Below are 18052 nucleotides of genomic sequence, written 5' to 3'. Positions count from 1 at the left end.
CCTACAGGTCCATGGCAACTGCCTGCAAAGTTTGTCAAGCCTTGCCATGAGCTGGACAGACGAATGGATAAACCTGATGCCTCAGCTACAGGAGCTGACCATGAATACCCCAAGCAGAATGAGACAGAGGAAGAGAAAGAACGAATAACTACAAAACATCACTTGGGGACAACTGAAAAGTAACATCCTGAATATGTGTGCTTGTAAAGTAGCTATTATTAGAGGTTGTGATTTTGTGTATAAAACCACCTGTATTTACTAGCTAGTTGCTAATAAGAAACTGCACCTTGTATTGTATGGATTTGTCACTTGTAAAAGAGATGTTAGAGTATGGAAATTTTCAGTAGCTGCTAGAAAAATGCTAAGGGAAAGGTTGGAAAGATTCTAGTACAATGGTAGAGTTATAAAGCAGGTAATGGAACAAATTAGGAGGGTGGGAGAATTCTACTGGTAAGAAATTTCTTTGGCTAGTCCCTCGCTACCATCAGCATCTTCAACATGCTGCAGCACCCTGTAATAGTTACTCTGCTAATGTAAATGTGTGTGTGCCTTGCTGTAGTAGCATCTTGTTACTGGATAAAACAAAAGGGGGGAGATGTGGAGACAGTGTTCTCACAGGAGAATGCATAACTGGTACATAAACTTTGAATAATCCTGAAAGATACAGCAAGGCCATGAGAGGCCTGAAGAAGCTTATGCAAGCAAGATAAGAGGCTGGAATTCACCAAGTTAATGAGGACTGTGGACTGTTGGCAAGCTTTCAAGGTTGAGTTCTCACACCTGTGTTTAACCAATTATATGCTAGTCACTAAGGGTCTTCAAGGCATGTATCCAATCATAATATGCCAAATCACTGTAAGTGCTTCAGCCAGGGCCTTGGCTCAACTAAGCAGACTGGGTTGCTGAGTTGCTAAGCAGAGAAATGCTACATTGAAGGCAATTCCTGATTTGTTTTAATGTTGACTCTGTAAGACATGCAACACTGCAGAACCTTTTGTTGTTGGAACAGGGACATGGATGTGAAGAGTTTGATGGAATGTGTTGTATGAGTCTCTCTGATTATGCTAATTCGATGCACGCACAGCTGAGAACCCTGGTTTAGCTTACCCAGCAATAGTAAATGAGCAATATCCTAATAACTAGATGGTTGTCTTCACGGTGCATTACAGGTTGAGTCAAACACTGTTGTTTGAAGTATTGCACTTATGTATCATTGTTAGGTTAATCATCGTAGCTATTAGACTTGCTTATAGTTGTGTGATAAAACAGGTGAACAGAATAACCCATAATGCCTTGCTTACACAAAGAAAAAGGGGGGAATTGTTGCAGAATGACTCTAAGAGCAGAACCATAGAGTTCTGGAGGACTGTGCAAGCAAGGCAGGGGGTGGCCCCCACAGGTAGCCGGAGACCGGACCTGGGAGGAGAATGTGGAGGAAGCTGTGGGGGGCTAACCAATACTGTGGTGCCAAGAAGGAGTGGCTGAATACCACTCCTATATATGTGTGAACTGCGTCACAAATAAAGGAGAAGTTGCTTATCACCCATATTGGGTTGGCCTGTCTGCTTCTCCTCGCCGCTTACACCAGCCCAGGTGTAGGACCTTGCACTTGGCATGGTTAAACTTCATAAGGTTGGCATCAGCCCACCTCACAAGCATGTCAAGGTCCCTCTGGATGACATTCCTTCCCTCCAGGGTATCAACTGAACCACACAGCTTGGTGTCATCGGCAAATTTCCTGAGGGCGCACACAATACCATTCTCAATGTCAGCGACAAAGATGTTAAACAAGACCGGTCCCAACACCGATCCCTGAGGGACACCACTCCTTACTGGTCTCCAGCCAAGATGGACATAGACATATCCCCACAGATGTGCTCAACAAGATAACAGCAATTTCTCCAACAACTAATAACAAAGAAATACAAGGTTTCTTGGGTGTTGTGGGGTTCTGGAGAATGCAAATCTGAAATTACAGTTCGACTGTAAGCCCTCTCTATCATGTGACCCAGAAGAAGAATGATTTTAAATGGGGCCTTGAGCAGCAACAAGCCTTTGAGCAAATTAAACGCGAGATAGTTCATGCAGTAGCCCCTGGATTGGTCCGGGCCAGGACAGATGTAAAAAATGTACTCTACACCGCAGCCAGGGAGAATGGTCCTACCTGAAGTCTCTGGTAGAAAGCTCCAGAAGAGACTAAAAGTCAAGAGACAGAGGATCTGAGGCCAGCTATACCCCAACTGAAAAATAGATACTGGCAGCCCATGAAGGGGTTTGAGCTGCTTCAGAAGCGATTGGCACTGAAACACAGCTCCTCCTGGCACCCCAGTTGCCCATGCTGGGCTGGATGTTCAAAGTCAGGGTTTCATCTACATATCATGCTACCGATGCTACATGGAGTAAGGGGGCTGCACTTAATTACACAATAAGCTTTATCTCAATACTGACTCATGGATGGTGGCAAATGCCCTGTGGGGCTGGTTGCAGCAATGGAAGCAAAGCAACTGGCAATGCAGAGGTAAACCCATCTGGGCTGCTGCACTGTGGAAAGATATCTCTCCCCAGGTGCAGAATCTCGTGGTGAAGGTATGCCATGTTGATGCTCATGTACCCAAGAGTTGGGCCACTGAGGAATACCAGAACAACCAACAAGTGGATACAGCTGATAAGAATGAAGTGGCTCAGATGGACTTAGACTGGCAACATAAGGGTGAATAATTTTTGGCCTGGTGGACCCATGACACTTTAGGCCATCAGGGTAGAGATGAAAAATATAGATGGGCTTGTGATCAAGGGGTGGATTTAACAATGGACACTACTGCCCAGGTTATTCACGACTCTTAATCGCACTGCAATTAAGCAAGCTAAATGGTTAAAGCCTCTTTGGTATGGAGGACGATGGCTGAAGTATAAATATGGGGAGGCCTGACAGATTGACTATATCACACTCCCACCAACCTGCCAAGGCAAGCGCCATGTGCTTACCAAGGTGGAAGCAACCACCGGATGGCTGGAAATATATGCCGTGCCCCACGCCACTGCCCGGAACACTATCCTGGGCCTTGAGAAACAAATGTTGAGGCAACACTGCACCCCAGAAAGAACTGAGTCAGAAAATGGGACTCATTTCTGGAATAACCTTATAGACACTTGGGCCAAAGAGCATGGCATTGAGTGGGTATATCACATCCCCTACCATGCACCAGCCTCTGGGAAAATCAAACTGTACAATGGGCTGTTAAAAACTACACTGAGAGCAATGGGTGTTGGGACTTTCAAACATTGGGATACATATTTACCAAAAGCCACCTGGTTGGTCAACACCGGAGAATCTACCTAGAGGGCTGGCCCAGCCCAGTCAGAACTTTTACATACTGTAGAAGGGGATAAAGTTCCCGTGGTGCAGATAAAGAATTTGTTGAGGAAGACAGTCTGGGTTATTCCTGCTTCAGGTAAAGGCAAACCCACTCCTGGGATTCCTTTCACTCAAGGACATGGATATACTTGGCAGTCAATGCAGGAAGATAGGAAATTCCACCGTGTACCTCAAGGGGGTTTAATTTTGTGTGAATACAGCCAATTAAATCAATGATATGCTGTTGACTGCTATCTAACACTTCTAAGGCAGCTATATTCCTATCTCTGCCACTCTAGACTTTGAAAAAACATATATGCTGTCATGATCATCAGCAGAGAATAAATTTATGGAAAGCCAGCAGCAGCAGGAGTTTCCCAGTACTGTTCTGAGATCAGAAGCGATGGAACACAACTTCCTTTTGATCATCACCCTAACAAAGAATAAACTTTGATGAAACCAATCAGCTCAGCACTGCTGATGTCAGAACTGACATCAGCAGGCAACAGTAGAACACCCTACACCATCTCTCCTTCTCTGACGGACAGATGAAGCCTGACATTATGGACTGAATGAAGTCAACTAATTTTATAGGGCTGGTCCATGGACTAAGGAATGATATCTGTGTTTGTGTGTGCATGTGTTTATATATATATATATGAAGAGACAGGAAAAGTGATGGTATATTTAGGAAGTGTGGGATCTGAGCATGACGCAAATGGTATGGAATAAGGAGTGGATATTGTCCTGGTTTCAGCTATAACAGTTGTTTTTCTTCCTAGTAGCTGGTACAGTGCTGTGTTGAGTCTGAGAACAATGTTAATGACAGTGCTGCATTTAATCTGAGAACAGTGCTGATGACACCCCACTGTTTTAGTTGTTGCTCAGTAGCACTTGCTGGGGGGAGTTATCCAGAAGGGATCGATCACTGCTCCAGGACAGGCTGGGTATTAGTCAGCGAGTGGTGAGCAACTGTATTGTATATCACTTGTGTTTCCTGTGCTTTCATTTATTTTTTTGTTGTTTCCTATTATTATTATTGGCATTGTTATTGTTGGTATTCTTTCTATTATCATTATATTTTACTTTATTTTAGTTATTAAACTGTTCTTATCTCAACCTGCGGGTTTTACATTCTTACAATTTTCCTCCCCATCCTGCCCACAAAGGGGGGAAGCGTGTGGGGGGAGGATGAGCAAGCGGCTGTGTGGTATTTAGTTACCAGCTCTGTTTAAACCACAACACTCTGTTCCATCCTGTTGGTTCTTCCCTCCTTTATGAATTTCTGAACCTAGTTTAGAATCTCCCCTATGGCCCTTAAGTGCCAATAGACTTGCTCTTCTTTTTCTTTAAGTGAGGAATGCAAAAGTCATCATAACTAAATCAATGACAAAGGATGCATTACTTATTCATAGTATGCTGTAACAGCTCATAGTAATATCAGCATACATTTTAATTAGTGATTCATATCCCACTTGTTTACTATAAACATGTCTACAGCTCTACTTACTGTTAATTCTCAGAGAAGTCAGTGACAGCACACAAAGTCATCTTGGTTTGGTACAAAAGAAAACTTATGGCAAACAATTCTTAAACAATTAAATTAGGCTAAATTAATATAAAACTCAGTTGGGGCTTAAGTTAAATGCCTCAAAATCATGTGACTTAGGACCATGACTTAACATGCCCCATAAAAGCCTTTATGCTAAAATATACAACCTATTTAGGTATTTAAATAAGTGTATATCAACACAAGAATTAAGATAAATCTAGCCACCCTCAAGTACAAAAGGCAACCCACCTCTGATAGTCTTCCCATCATATACTCCTTTCTCTGAGCGGTTGAAAAAGAACAAGAGAAATTAAGTTTTAACTCTACCTGTCTCTAGACAAATAAATGTTTATCTTTGCCTTGTAAGGAGATAGACAAGACTGAATAGTGAAGAGTTTGTGGAAGGAATTAGAGTAGTTTTACATCAGGTGTTGTATCTGGGAAACAATTAATACTAATTTAAATGTTAATCACAGAACATATTTTTGCCAGACAAATTGCTTTGGATCTATGCATATTGTATATCACCACTATAGGACTTCATACTCAAAATATAACTAGTAGCATTTTAATAAATTTCACTTTCCCACAGCTTATTTTAGAGTTCACCTACCAGAGATGGAGCCAAATGCAACATCTAGCTAAGGTCAATCATGTCTAAGCTATTACCTCTATGTTCTCACATTTACTCATAGCAGCATTTAGCTGGTACTATTTCAAAATGTAGTAGAGAGAATACATGCCATGAATGTATAGGATAAGCAAGTATCCTTCAAATAGCAGCTGCCTTATACAAGTACTTCAGTATGTTCTTTATTATTAAAAAAAAAAAGGTGAAAAATCCTCTTCAAAAACTAAAGCTCTAATGAATCCTAGAGTACATGTGCCCCCAAATTTCCAGCTTGCAACCTCTTGTCTCTGGTATAAATTACATAATTGTATCGACAGGATAATTTCTCTCAGAGTAACATTCAAAATTATGCTTAGAACTCTACCAATGGTACATTCTTTCCCACTGTCCTCCTAAAATAATTAATGTGTGACTCTACACACATACACTGAATACTATTCCACATGATTTTCAAGAGCAAAATGAGTGGAACAATACAGATATATTTCTAGAACAGTACCTCCAGTTATTGAGAACTATACTTTAGGAAAGATATTGGCAACTTACTTGTGGGAGGTTCTTTTCTTCATCATGCTTGCAGAGACTCCTGCATGACCTACAATATAAATGATGGAATTATTGAACAATGAAGTGTGTTTACACACAATGTCAAAAAACTTATCTTAAAGAAAAGTTCTCTTTTTCAAGTAAAAAAAAAAATAAACACTTCATGTTTTGATTGATCAATTAGCTCCTACAATGGAAGGAAGCTCAGAAGAGAAAAGCAAGGACTATGTACTCACAAAGCTAAGTGAAGAATTAGGGAATGACTGATGACAAACTGTTTCAAAAAGCTGAAATTATCTCAGCACAAAGGAGACAAAGGAGGTAGTCTTTGTTCTAGATAAATGGCTACAATAGTTGAGGGAAACAAATGGCTGTGCAACTGCCCTCAAGTTGGTAATACTAATAAGCAAAAGCAGCAAATACATATATTCCTGAGTTAGCAAGGCCAAAATGGGTGGGTGTATATGTGGTTCAGCCAAACTGAGAATAAAAACTCATTACAGAGCTAAAACTGAGTATAAAGACTCAGTATAGCGTATATAGTATAAAAACTGTACAAGTAATAGAAAGAACTTTGAAAAGAGCAACAAACTTGAGCTGGTTTCAACCCACATATTCCTTTCCAATGACTTCAGATGCCCAACATTACAATGGAGACAAATAATGAAATCACATTTGTATTGTGATTCAAATGTACATTGGAACTGCTATACTCTGCTAAATATAACTTGTACTGTGATTTAAGTAAATTCCTGTATTATTCTGCTAAATGAAAGTCCCATGTAATGTCAAATAACTTCAAAAAACCTGAAGTTGATATTAAACATTAAACCTTCTACATATGGAATATCTAAATGAACTCAGACAGACTGCTGGACACATGTATGCTATCACTAAAAAAGCCAGTCATGTATCTGTAGAAACATGTTCAGAATTTTATCTGTGAATGTTTAAATTCACACCTACAGAGAAATACTTAATTGAAGTTTCTCTACAGATCCAAACAAATTATTTAACATTATGTGCATGTTTCAAGCATAGCTTTGGCATATGTATTTTGAAAATTAATTTTCATAATAGTAATAGTGTCACACAAGAATTACAGACTGAAAGTGCAATTAGCCTTAAAAGTTTTCATAAATATTTTAATTTTAGGATTTTTAGATGAATAAAGAGGATATATATCAAGTGACAGAAATGGCAGAATTAAAATAAGACTACATATATATTGCTTCCAACACTCATGCTTGTACTGAATCAATGAAAAGATGCATTTACAGTTTTAACAACAGCTGGAATTTTAAGTTTTCAAAAATGAGGCCCTCTGAGAATAGCTACAGTAAAGATTCTATTTGCAATTTTTTACTATTAAAAGACCAAGTAAATAGAACTTCCCTTTGAACATGTTTATAAGAACTATCAGCTAGAAATTAAAATAAAAGATATCACAAAAAGTTTGAATAGAAATCCAAAAGACCTTGGGACTTGACTCCAACCATTAAACAAGCATTCTCACTATATCATTAACCACCCCTTAGTTATATAAGGAAAAAAAGTTTAGAAACATACTTTAAAAAAATAACAAAAAACCACCAAAAAACAAAACCAAAAAACCTATCAAATCTGTTATCACAAAGTAAAAAAACTTGAACACACAGATTTCATTATTTCCATTACTGGTTGATAAGATAAAGTAAGATTTAACTAAATCAACTACAAGTAGTTAAAACACTATAGAAAAAATACCCACATGTTCAGCAGGGTGGTTCAGCACAAAACTTGTTCTCTGTCCTCTGCTCAGAGTCTTTGTATCTTATACATTGCAACACATTTAGCCTTACAAAACCAAAGGAACTCTACAGGTACACAGAAGGAAGATCTATTAGTGAAGCCGCAAAAATCACAAAGGGGAAGCTATGAATGCTACTCAGAATGAGTGTTTGCCTTGTTCAGTAACTGCTCACTTTAGACACCTCTTATTTTTTATAGGACTCGAGCTCTACAGACAGCTAAAAAGTTCCATTATATACCTACCAAAGTATAGAGGTGATGACCACACTGGGAACTCAAGCCAGACCAGTTTCATGATCAATGAGTCTACTGCATTACAAGTCATTACCATGAAGTACAGTGAAACAATAACCTTAGCCCAGGCCCTCCAGCCAATAAACACTAAACCAGCAAATACTGGCTGTAAGTAAGGTATGAGATACTGAGACTCTGAGATCAAGCATAACAACTCTGAGAGCAAATAAATCAATATTGTGACAAGTGACCATTAATCCAAAACAATGAATGCTTATCACAAATAGCATTAGACACACTCTGCTCAGATCTGTCATTATCTCAACCCTTCGTGCCCCACTTTGGGCGCCACAAAGAACTGTCGTGGTTTAAGCCCAGCTGGTAACTCAGAACCACGCATCCACTTGCTCATTCCCCCCGCTCCCAGAGGGATGGGGAGGAGAATCAAAAAAATATAACTCCCACAAGTTGAGATAAGAACAGTCCAGTAACTAAGGTACAATACAAAACCACTACTGCTACCACCAATAATAAGGGAAATAACAAGGGGAGAGAATACAATTGCTCACCACCTGCTGAATGATACCCAGCCCAACCTGAGCAGCGATATGGGCCCTCTGGGTCACTCCCCCCAGGTTATATACTGGACATGACGTGCTGTGGTATGGAATACCCCTTTGGCTAATTTGGGTCAGGTGTCCTGTCTCTGTTTCCTCCCAGCTTCCCCTCCTCTGGCAGAGCATGAGACGGAGTTTATCAGAGTAAACTTTACTTAGCAAAAAACAAAATCATCGGTGTTATCAGCGTTGCTCTCAGACTAAAGTCAAAACCCCAACACTGCACTAGCTACTAAGAAGGAGAAAAATGACTGCTACTGCTGAACCCAGGACACTCACTTATGTCCAAAACTTCTCAGCTATCCAAATACAATCTCCATGCATGAAATGACATGCACCAAACTAAGAAGTATTTACAATACTGAACTAAGCGTTTGAGAGGAGACTACCCTTTTTTGCTGTAAAGTGAAAAAGAGCTTTACAGTTCCTGAATGATTTCAAGAACTTGCTTGTTTATGTACCTAGTTCTAAACAAAAGCCAAATGAATACTACTCAGTTTATTGTGTTGGTAGCTTAAGGTAGTGCCCAGTTTAATACAAAGTTATGGCATTTATATGAACAATACAGCCTACTTACAAGAAGAGATGATAACAAGGTACACAAAGATCCCAGGACAAGAGAGACATGGACCTGCTGGAGTGGGTCCAGAGGAGGAAAGCCACAAAAAAGATCAAAAGATTGGAACACCTCTTCCTATAAAGAAAGGCTGAGGGAGTTGGCATTGTGCAGCCTGGAGAAGAGAAGGCTCCAGGGAGACCTTACTGTGGTCTTTCAATATATAAAGTGGGCTTATATGAAAGATGGAAAAAGACCTTTTACCAGGGCCTGTAGTAATAGGAACAAAGAGGGGTAATGGTTTTAAAAAGAAAAAGGGTAGATTTAGACTGGCTAGAAGGAAGGAATTATTTATGATGAGAGTGGTGAGACACTGGAACAGGTTGCCTAGAGAAGTTGTGGATTCCGTCACTGGAACTGTTCAAGGTGAGGTTGGATGGGGCTTTGAGTAACCTAATGTAGGCAAACATGTCCCTGGCAACAGTAAGGGGGTATGTGTGTGGGTGGGTGGGTGTGGAAACAGATGATCTTTAAAGGTCCCGTCCAACCCCAACCATTCTAGGATTTTAACAAAATCATACTAATACTGACTACAAGCCTATTTGGCCATAATACACATGTATTCCGTACTGTCTGAAGACATTAATGGCTTGAGGAAGTGCAAACTCCTTCAAAATACAACTCAGCTTCAACTGTGCTGCACTTCACATCCTCTGAAACTGTAAAATAAGTTCACTGAACTGTGAATATTTCTCTCCCATAGCAGCTATAAATAGGGAGATGGAACAACATGAAATCTTTATGTTTAACATCCTGTAGTTTTATCTTTACAGAGTAATACCCAAACCAAAATTACCCAATGAATCTGCCTGTCTGAATCTATCTTTTTTCAGGCAAACTACCTCAGCAATGTAGTTTTTACAATGTAAATGGAAAAAAAAAAAACACCAAACAACACACAAAAACCAAACACTCCCCCCCCCCCAAAAAAAAATAAAATAAAACAACCCCAAAAAACAAACAACGCAAGAACAGCGCAAACTACTTGCATGGTCCAAGTTCTATAGCATCCAGATGATTGGAATTGTATCGAAACTTTGAAGGTGTGGAGGGGTTGGTGATTGATATGTCACCTGTACTACTTTATTTCTCACTCTGGAAAGTATTTTCATTACTACTAAAACAATATACCTTGAAATCATTAGTGAAGATTTTGACATCAAGACAAGTCCGGTGATAAAGCATCATAAACAAAGTGCTCACACAGTTCAAGCACATGTAACAAAGCATGTTAAACTTTCAAAAAAAAAAATTTCCCTGGCTCATGCCCTATTAAGTCACAAGAAAACTAACTATACAATCAACTAGGTTGGAAAAGACTTTTAAGATCATCAAGTCCAACCATAGCCCCAGGACTGTCAAGTCCACCACTAAACCAGGTAACTAAGGGCCCCACCAACACTTCCAGGGACAGTGATTCAACCACTTCCCTGGGAAGCATGTTCCAGAGCATAATCACCCTTTTGGTGAAGAAATTGTTCCTAACATCCAATCTTAACCTCCCCTGGTGCAGCTTGAGGCCATTACCTCTTGTCCTATCACTTGTTACTTAGGAGAGATGAGCCACCCCCTTGCTCCATCCTCCTATCAGATTGTTGTAGGGAGCAATAATGTCCCCCAAGCCTTCTCTTCTTCAGACTAAGCAAACTCAGTTCCCTCAGCTGTTCTGTCAGGGTCCGACTGGAGAAAACCCCAGTGTCAGACCCTGTTTCCTTCATGATCCCAAAAGGGAAATTAAGAATCAAAGAAGGTCAAGTACCGTAAACGATTAGTAAGTCTATTACAAAATGACAATTATTATAAAAAAAGGGAAATTATTGTAATAAAGGGGACAGTGATAGGACAGATTGCAAAAAAAGGTAGAAAATGAAGCAAAGATTCGGGGTGCAGAGAGAGAGTCACCACTGTGGATCTAGTGGTGTCCCGGGGTTCCTTTTGTTAGTAATAGGTGAAATTGTGTGTTGAAACAATAATACAAAGAGAAAAGATGATTATATTTGAAAATCTGTTAATCAGTAGAGGGTTTCTTTTGTATTAAGAACAAGTTGAAATTCTGCTATTGTGTATCTTGGTTACTTTATAACTAAATATTACAATGGTAGCTATAATGATAAGCAATTAACATAGCCATATATAGGGAAGGGTATATGGGTGGATCCAGGGGAGGATTGTGAAACTCTACCGAAGCAGAACTCACGGAGGTACCAGTAGTAGTCAAGTGAAAATAAGAGAATGCTGGCATCCACATAATGATTGGGACATGTCCAAGGAACAGAAAAGTGAACAGGATGACCCGAGGAAGACTTCTTACTTCACCCGAGGAAGACTCTTTACTTCATCAGGACGACCACCAGAGGGGGGCTGCGCAAGCGCAGAAGAGGCTGATGTCATAATAGACTGATGTGGTGATCCTTAATGCATATGTATTAGTCAGTGATGTAATCTGTGTTGAATATGTATTAGTGACGACATTTTTAGTGTATAAATTGCGAGTGCGATGTAACAGGGTTGAAGCCAGATTTGGGTGCGTGCCCCTGGTTTCCCAGCGCTGCAATAAAGCACCTCATATAACCATTCCGGTGGTTATGTGTCAGTTCTTACACTAACACTTTGTCATCGTTGTCAGTGGTGGTGGTTCTTCAGGGTTCATAGTTGGTATCGGAGAAGAGTGTCCCCCAGGAGTCCATAGTAGTCACTGGAAGTGGCTCTTGGAGGTGTCCTTCTGGAGTCGCCCCCTTGAAAGTTCCCCATGGGGGTGTCCTGATGGAGTTGCCCTCATGGCGATGCCTCATGGAGGGTGTCCCTCAGGGTCCATAGTAGTCATCGGTGGAGAGTGTCCACCTGGAGTCATCCTCATGGCAATGGCTCCCTGGTGATGTGCCTCTTGCTGACTACCTTTTTCCCCTTTTATAATGAGTTGGGGGAGTACCTCTGTTCTTCATGTCAGGTACTGCATGTTCCTGGTGGACCAGTTTCCCTGGTCTTTCAGCCAGCAATTCAACTGCACCTATCTGCAGGAATTCTTGGGATAATGGGTAGCAATTCCTCACACCAATCCTCCAGGTAATGGATGGAAGAGTCTTATCTCAGCTCTTTCCCACTCATCCCTCAGGCAGTGGATGGTGGAGTCCCAGTTCAGCTCCTCACACCCTTCTCCCAGGCAATGGATATTGGAGTCTTAACTCCTCCCACCCATCTCTGAGACAAAAGATAGGTGGATTTCCATCTCAGCTTTTCAGAGTAATCTTTGAGACAATGGACAGTGGAGTCTGATTTCAGAGCAGTCTCTCACACATTCCTCATAAGACTTGTGCTCCAGGCCCTTCACCAGCTGCCTTGCCCTCTGGACCTGCTCCAGCTACTCAATGTCTCTATTGTAGTGAGGGGCCCAGAACTGAACACAGTATTTGAGGTGTGGCCTCTCCAGTGTCAAGTACAGGGGGATTATAACTATCCTAGTCCTGCTGGCTATGCTATTTCTGGTATTGGCCAGGATGCCGGTGGCCTGCTTGGCTGCCTCGACACAAGCTGGCTCATGTTCAGCGGCCATCAAACAGCACCCCTAGGTCCTTTTCTGCCAAGCAGCTTTCTAGTCACTCTTCCCTAAGCCTGGGGTATTTCATGGGGTTGTTGTGGCCCAAATGTAGGACCCAGCCCTTTGCCTTATTGAACCTTATGCCACTGGCCACAGCCCAACGTAATGATACTAAACAACACTGGCCCTAATACCAAGACCTGAAGGACACCACTACTGACCAGTCGCCAAGGAGATGTGACACCATTTACCACCACTCTTTGGGCTCAGTCATCCAGCCAGTTTTTAATCAGCAAAGAATACACCTATCCAGGCAACAGGAAGCCAGTTTCTCCAGAAGAATGCTGTGGGACACAGTATCAAACGCTTTACTAAAGTCCAAATAGACAACATCCACAGCCTCTCCCTCATCAACCAGATGGGTCACCTCCTAATACAAGGACATCAGGTTTGGCCAATCAGGACCTGTCCTTCATGAACCTATGCTGTCTGGTTTTCCCACACATCCTTTATGATCTCATTTAGGCTCAATTGCTCCATGACCTTCCCTGGCACTGAGGTTCAGGCTGACAGGCCTGTAGTTACCAGGATTCTCCTTCCTGCTGTTTCTGTAGTGAGGCATCACACAGCCCAAACTCCAATCCTCTGGGACCTGTCCACTACACCAGAACTGCTGATAGATGACAGAGTGGCTTGGCGATCTCCTCCACCAGCTCCTTCAACACGCATAAAATGGTTAAGTTTGGAAAGCACCTCCAGATCATGCAGTTCCAACCCCCCTGCCATGGGTATGGATATCACACAAAAGACCATGTTGCCCAAGGCTCAGTCCAAACTAGATGGAGCCAGGGATGGAGAATTTATCACTTATTTGGACAACCTGTTCCAGTGCCTCACCAATCTTCACAGTCAATAACTTCTTCCTTATATCTAACCTGAACTTCCCCTGTGAACTATTCACTACAGTCCCTGATGAAGAGTCCCTCTCCAGCATCCTTGTAGGCCCCCATCAGATATTTGAAGGCTTCTATGAGGTCTCCATGCAGCCTTCTCTTCTAAAGGCTGAACAGCCCCAACTTTCTCAGCTTGTCTTCATATGGGAGGTGCTCCAGACCCCTGATCATCCTTGTGGTCCTCCTCTAGACTTGTTCCAACAGCTCATGTCCATATGTTGAGGACACCAGAACTATACACAGTACTCCAAGGGGGATCTCACAAGAGCAGAGTAGAGGAGCAGAATCACCTCCTTCAACTTGCTGGTCACACTCCTTTTGATGCAGCCCAGCACACAGTTGGCTTTCTGGGCTGCAAGGACACACTGCTGGCTCGTGTTCGGTTTCTTAACAATCATCACCTCCAAGTCCTTCTCCACAGGGCTGCTTTGAATCACTTCTTCTCCCAACCCGTAGCTGTGCCTGGGATTGCCCTGACCCAGCTGAAGGATCTTGCACTTCAGTTTACTGAACTTCATGAGGTTGGCATTGGCTCACGTCTCAAGTGTGTCAAGGTCCCTCTGGAAGGCATCCCTTCCCTCCAGCATATCAACTGAACCACACAGCTTGGTGTCATTGGCAAACCTGCAGAGGGTGCACTCAATCCCACTGTCCATGTTGCTAACAAAGATGTTGAACAGGATCTGCCCCAACATCAACCCCTGTGGGACACCACTCGTTACCAGTCTCCACATGGACATTGACCAGTTGAACACAACTCTCTGCATGTGGCCATCCAGACAATTCTTTACCCACCAAGTGGTCCATCCATCAAATTTATGTCTCTCCAGCATAGAGACATGGATGTTGTGCAGAATACTGTTAAATGCTTTGCCCCTATCTGTGGAGACAGTGTTCTCACAGGAGAATGGATAATAAGTACATAAACTATGAATAATACCAAAAGATACAGCAAGGCCATGAGAGGCCTGAGGAAGCTTAAGCAAGCAAGATAAGAAGAAGCTGGAATTCACTGAGTTATGAGAACTGTGGACTGTTGGCAAGTTTTCGAGGTCAAGTTCTCACACCTGTGCTTAACCAATTATATGCTAGTCACTAAGGGTCTTCAAGACATGTATCCAATCATAATATGCCAAATCACTTTAAGTGCATGTAAGAAATAGTATATAAGGAGTTAAGGCTTTGCAATAAACGACTTTTGTCTGATCGTATTGATCTCTGACTGAGTCCATATTTTTTTCTGCGGCACCTATCCATCAGTTCTGTAGCCCCATCATAGAAGGTCACCAAATTGGTGTAGTGGTTTAAACCCAGTCAGGTAATTCGTTCGCTCACTTCCCCCCCTTTCCTGCCCTCCCCCTGCTCCCAGAGGGACAAAGGAGAATCGAAAAGAATGCAACTCCCACAGGTTGAGATAAGAACAGTTTAGTAACTAAGGTATAACACAAATCACTACTGCTACCACCAATGATAATAATGATAAAGGAAATAACAAGGGAAGAGAATATAACACCTCAGCACCAGCTGACCGATAACTCGCCCCCCAAGCCCAACCAAGCTCCGACTGATACCTCCTCCAACCCTGCAGTCTCCCAGCCCTTTCGGCTAACTCCCAGTTACATCCTGGGCATGACGTGCTGTGGTATGGAATACCTCTTTGGTCAGTTTGGGTCAGGTGTCCTGTCTCTGCTTCCTCCTGGCTTCCCCTCCCCCCTGGCAGAGCATGAGGCTCACAAAGTCCTTGGCCAAACCGAAACATCGCTATCAGCTCTGTTCCCAGGCTGAAAGTCAAAACACAGCACTGCACCAGCTACCAAGAAGGAGAAAAATGACTGCTACTGCTGAACCCAGGACATTATCCACCCCTTATTCCATACCATTCACATCATGCTCAGATCCCACATTTTCAATATACCATCACTCTTATCTCGGTGCACTCTTATCTTAGTGCATGGACCAGTCCCTATAAAGCTGCTGTGTCCATCTGGTCCATGATGCCAGGCTTCATCTCTTGTAACAGTCTTCCAGAGCAGGAGAAACTGTGTGCAGTGTTCACACTCATGAATAACCTGGGCAATAGTGTCCATTGCTAAGTCCACCCCTCGATCATGAGTCCATCTCTATATTGCATCTCTGCTCTGATGGCCTGAAGTGCCATGGGCCCACCAGGCTTAAAATAATTCACTGTCCCCTCCAGCAGTTTCTGCAGCTTGTTGCTGGGGACTCCATGCAGCTGCCTTCCATCTCCGATGCTTCCAAAGCACTGGAGGGGCCCAGTGGACTAGATACTTGCCCATACCGTCCCACACACCCTGCCACTCATGACTGTCCAGCCTTGGGAAAAACCTCTTGGTCCCCCTATATTGTTGTCTAACCCCAGACAAGACCAAAACCTGACTCTGCTTAACTTTTGAGATCAGACAAAATGGTTGTGGGTAGAACAAGCTCTGTGTGTGTGCCAACATGCTGATCCCCATCACAATCAGCAGGCAGGTCCCAAGGACACCCAAAGGCCATTCAAAACCTTCAGAACTCTCAAACAATGCTGCTGTACTTGTCACAGGGGCTGGTGTAGCCGCTGTGCTTTCCAGCTCTCCCACCGCCAGCTTCTCTTTTTCTGAGTCCATCTCTTCCTCCTCTGCCTTGCTGGGAAATGCTGCGTGGTCTCCTGCATCCTCCTGGGGCTCGGCGGGCGGCTGCCGGGGAATGCTCTCGGCTGTCGCGGGGCTGGGCTCGGCCGCGGGGCTCGGCTCTTCCGCGGGGCTCGGCTCTTCCGCAGGGCTCGGCTCCTCCGCCGCCTTCTCCCGCTGCTCGGCAGCCGCCTCCTTCCTCTCCTCGGCAGCCGCCTCCTTCCTCTCCTCGACCGCCCCGACCTCCTCCACCGGCAGCCGTCCCCTCGCGGTCTCCGGCCCCGCTCCCGCCGCCGCTTGGTCCCCGGGGCCGCTCTCCCGGGCCGGTTCGGCTGCCGCCGGCTCCCGGGGCCGCTCCCCCTCGGCTCCCCGCAGCCTCACGAAGATGGAGAGTAGGGTGAAGGCCACGACGGTGAAGAGCAGCCGGACGGCCAAGTACAAGTCCACGGCCACGTCCGTCCCACCCTGCTGCTGGAGCCCACCCGTATTACAAGCCATTGCCATAAAGCACAGTGAGACAAGAACCTTAGCCCAGGCCCCACACTTGATAAACACTAACACAGCAAATACCGGCTCTAAGTAAGTTACAACGGTCTGAAGCTGTGAGATCAACAAGAACAACTCTGAGAGCCAATAAATCAGCATTGTGATGAGTGACTATTAATCCAGTCAAATCTGTCGTTATCTCAACCCTTCGTGCCCCACGTTGGGCGCCAAAAAAGAACTGTCGTGGTTTAAACCCAGTCAGGTAATTCATTCGCTCACTTCCCCCCCTTTCTTGCCCTCCCCCTGCTCCCGGAGGGACGGAGAGGAGAATCGAAAAGAATGCAACTCCCACAGGTTGAGATAAGAGCAGTTTAGTAACTAAGGTATAACACAAATCACTACTGCTACCACCAATGATAATAATGATAAAGGAAATAACAAGGGAAGAGAATACAACACCTCAGCACCAGCCGACTGATAACTCGCCCCCCAAGCCCAACCAAGCTCCGACCGATACCTCCTCCAACCCTGCAGTCTCCCAGCCCTTCCGGCTAACTCCCAGTTACATCCTGGCCATGACGTGCTGTGGTATGGAATACCTCTTTGGTCAGTTTGGGTCAGGTGTCCTGTCTCTGCTTCCTCCTGGCTTCCCCTCCCCCCTGGCAGAGCATGAGGCTCACAAAGTCCTTGGCCAAACCAAAACATCGCTATCAGCTCTGTTCCCAGGCTGCAAGTCAAAACACAGCACTGCATCAGCTACCAAGAAGGGGAAAAATGACTGCTACTGCTGAACCCAGGACAATTGGTCAGGAAGGATTTGCCCTTAGTGAAGCCATGTTGACTGTCACCAACCCCCTCGTTGTTTTTCATGCATGCCTTCCAGGAAAATCTGCTCCATGATCCTGCAAGGAACAGAGGTAAGACTGACTGGTCTGTAGATTCCTGGATCTTCCATTTTCCCCTTCTTGAAAATGGGGGTTATATTGCCCTTTTTCCAGTCATTGGAAACTTTACCTTACTGCCATGATTTTTCAAATATGATGGACAGTGGGTTAGGAATATCATCCACTACCTCCTTCAGGACCCATGGACAGATTTCATCAGGT

The 18052-nt window shown here is 43.6% G+C and overlaps 1 long non-coding RNA gene across 1 annotated transcript in view; it reads right to left on the bottom strand.

Annotated features, from left to right (window-relative positions):
• Positions 1–3735: 3735 nt before the first annotated feature.
• The window catches only part of LOC130607880 (uncharacterized), a 54145-nt gene continuing 39828 nt past the window's right edge, over positions 3736–18052 (bottom strand). Inside the window, exons 3-4 of the long non-coding RNA XR_008974389.1 lie at positions 6085–6133; positions 3736–3788 (exon numbers count right to left, since the gene is read on the bottom strand). This is a non-coding gene — a long non-coding RNA (uncharacterized LOC130607880). The remainder of the gene's footprint in view (positions 3789–6084; positions 6134–18052) is intronic.

The sequence above is a fragment of the Pezoporus wallicus genome, unplaced genomic scaffold (assembly GCF_028554395.1).
Source record: "Pezoporus wallicus isolate ANWC-B61680 ecotype Strahan unplaced genomic scaffold, APGP_CSIRO_Pwel_v1 contig_7142, whole genome shotgun sequence".
NCBI lineage: Eukaryota > Metazoa > Chordata > Aves > Psittaciformes > Psittacidae > Pezoporus > Pezoporus wallicus.
The sequence above is the reverse complement of the archived record's forward strand: the minus strand, read 5'-3'. Positions and strand labels throughout refer to the sequence as shown.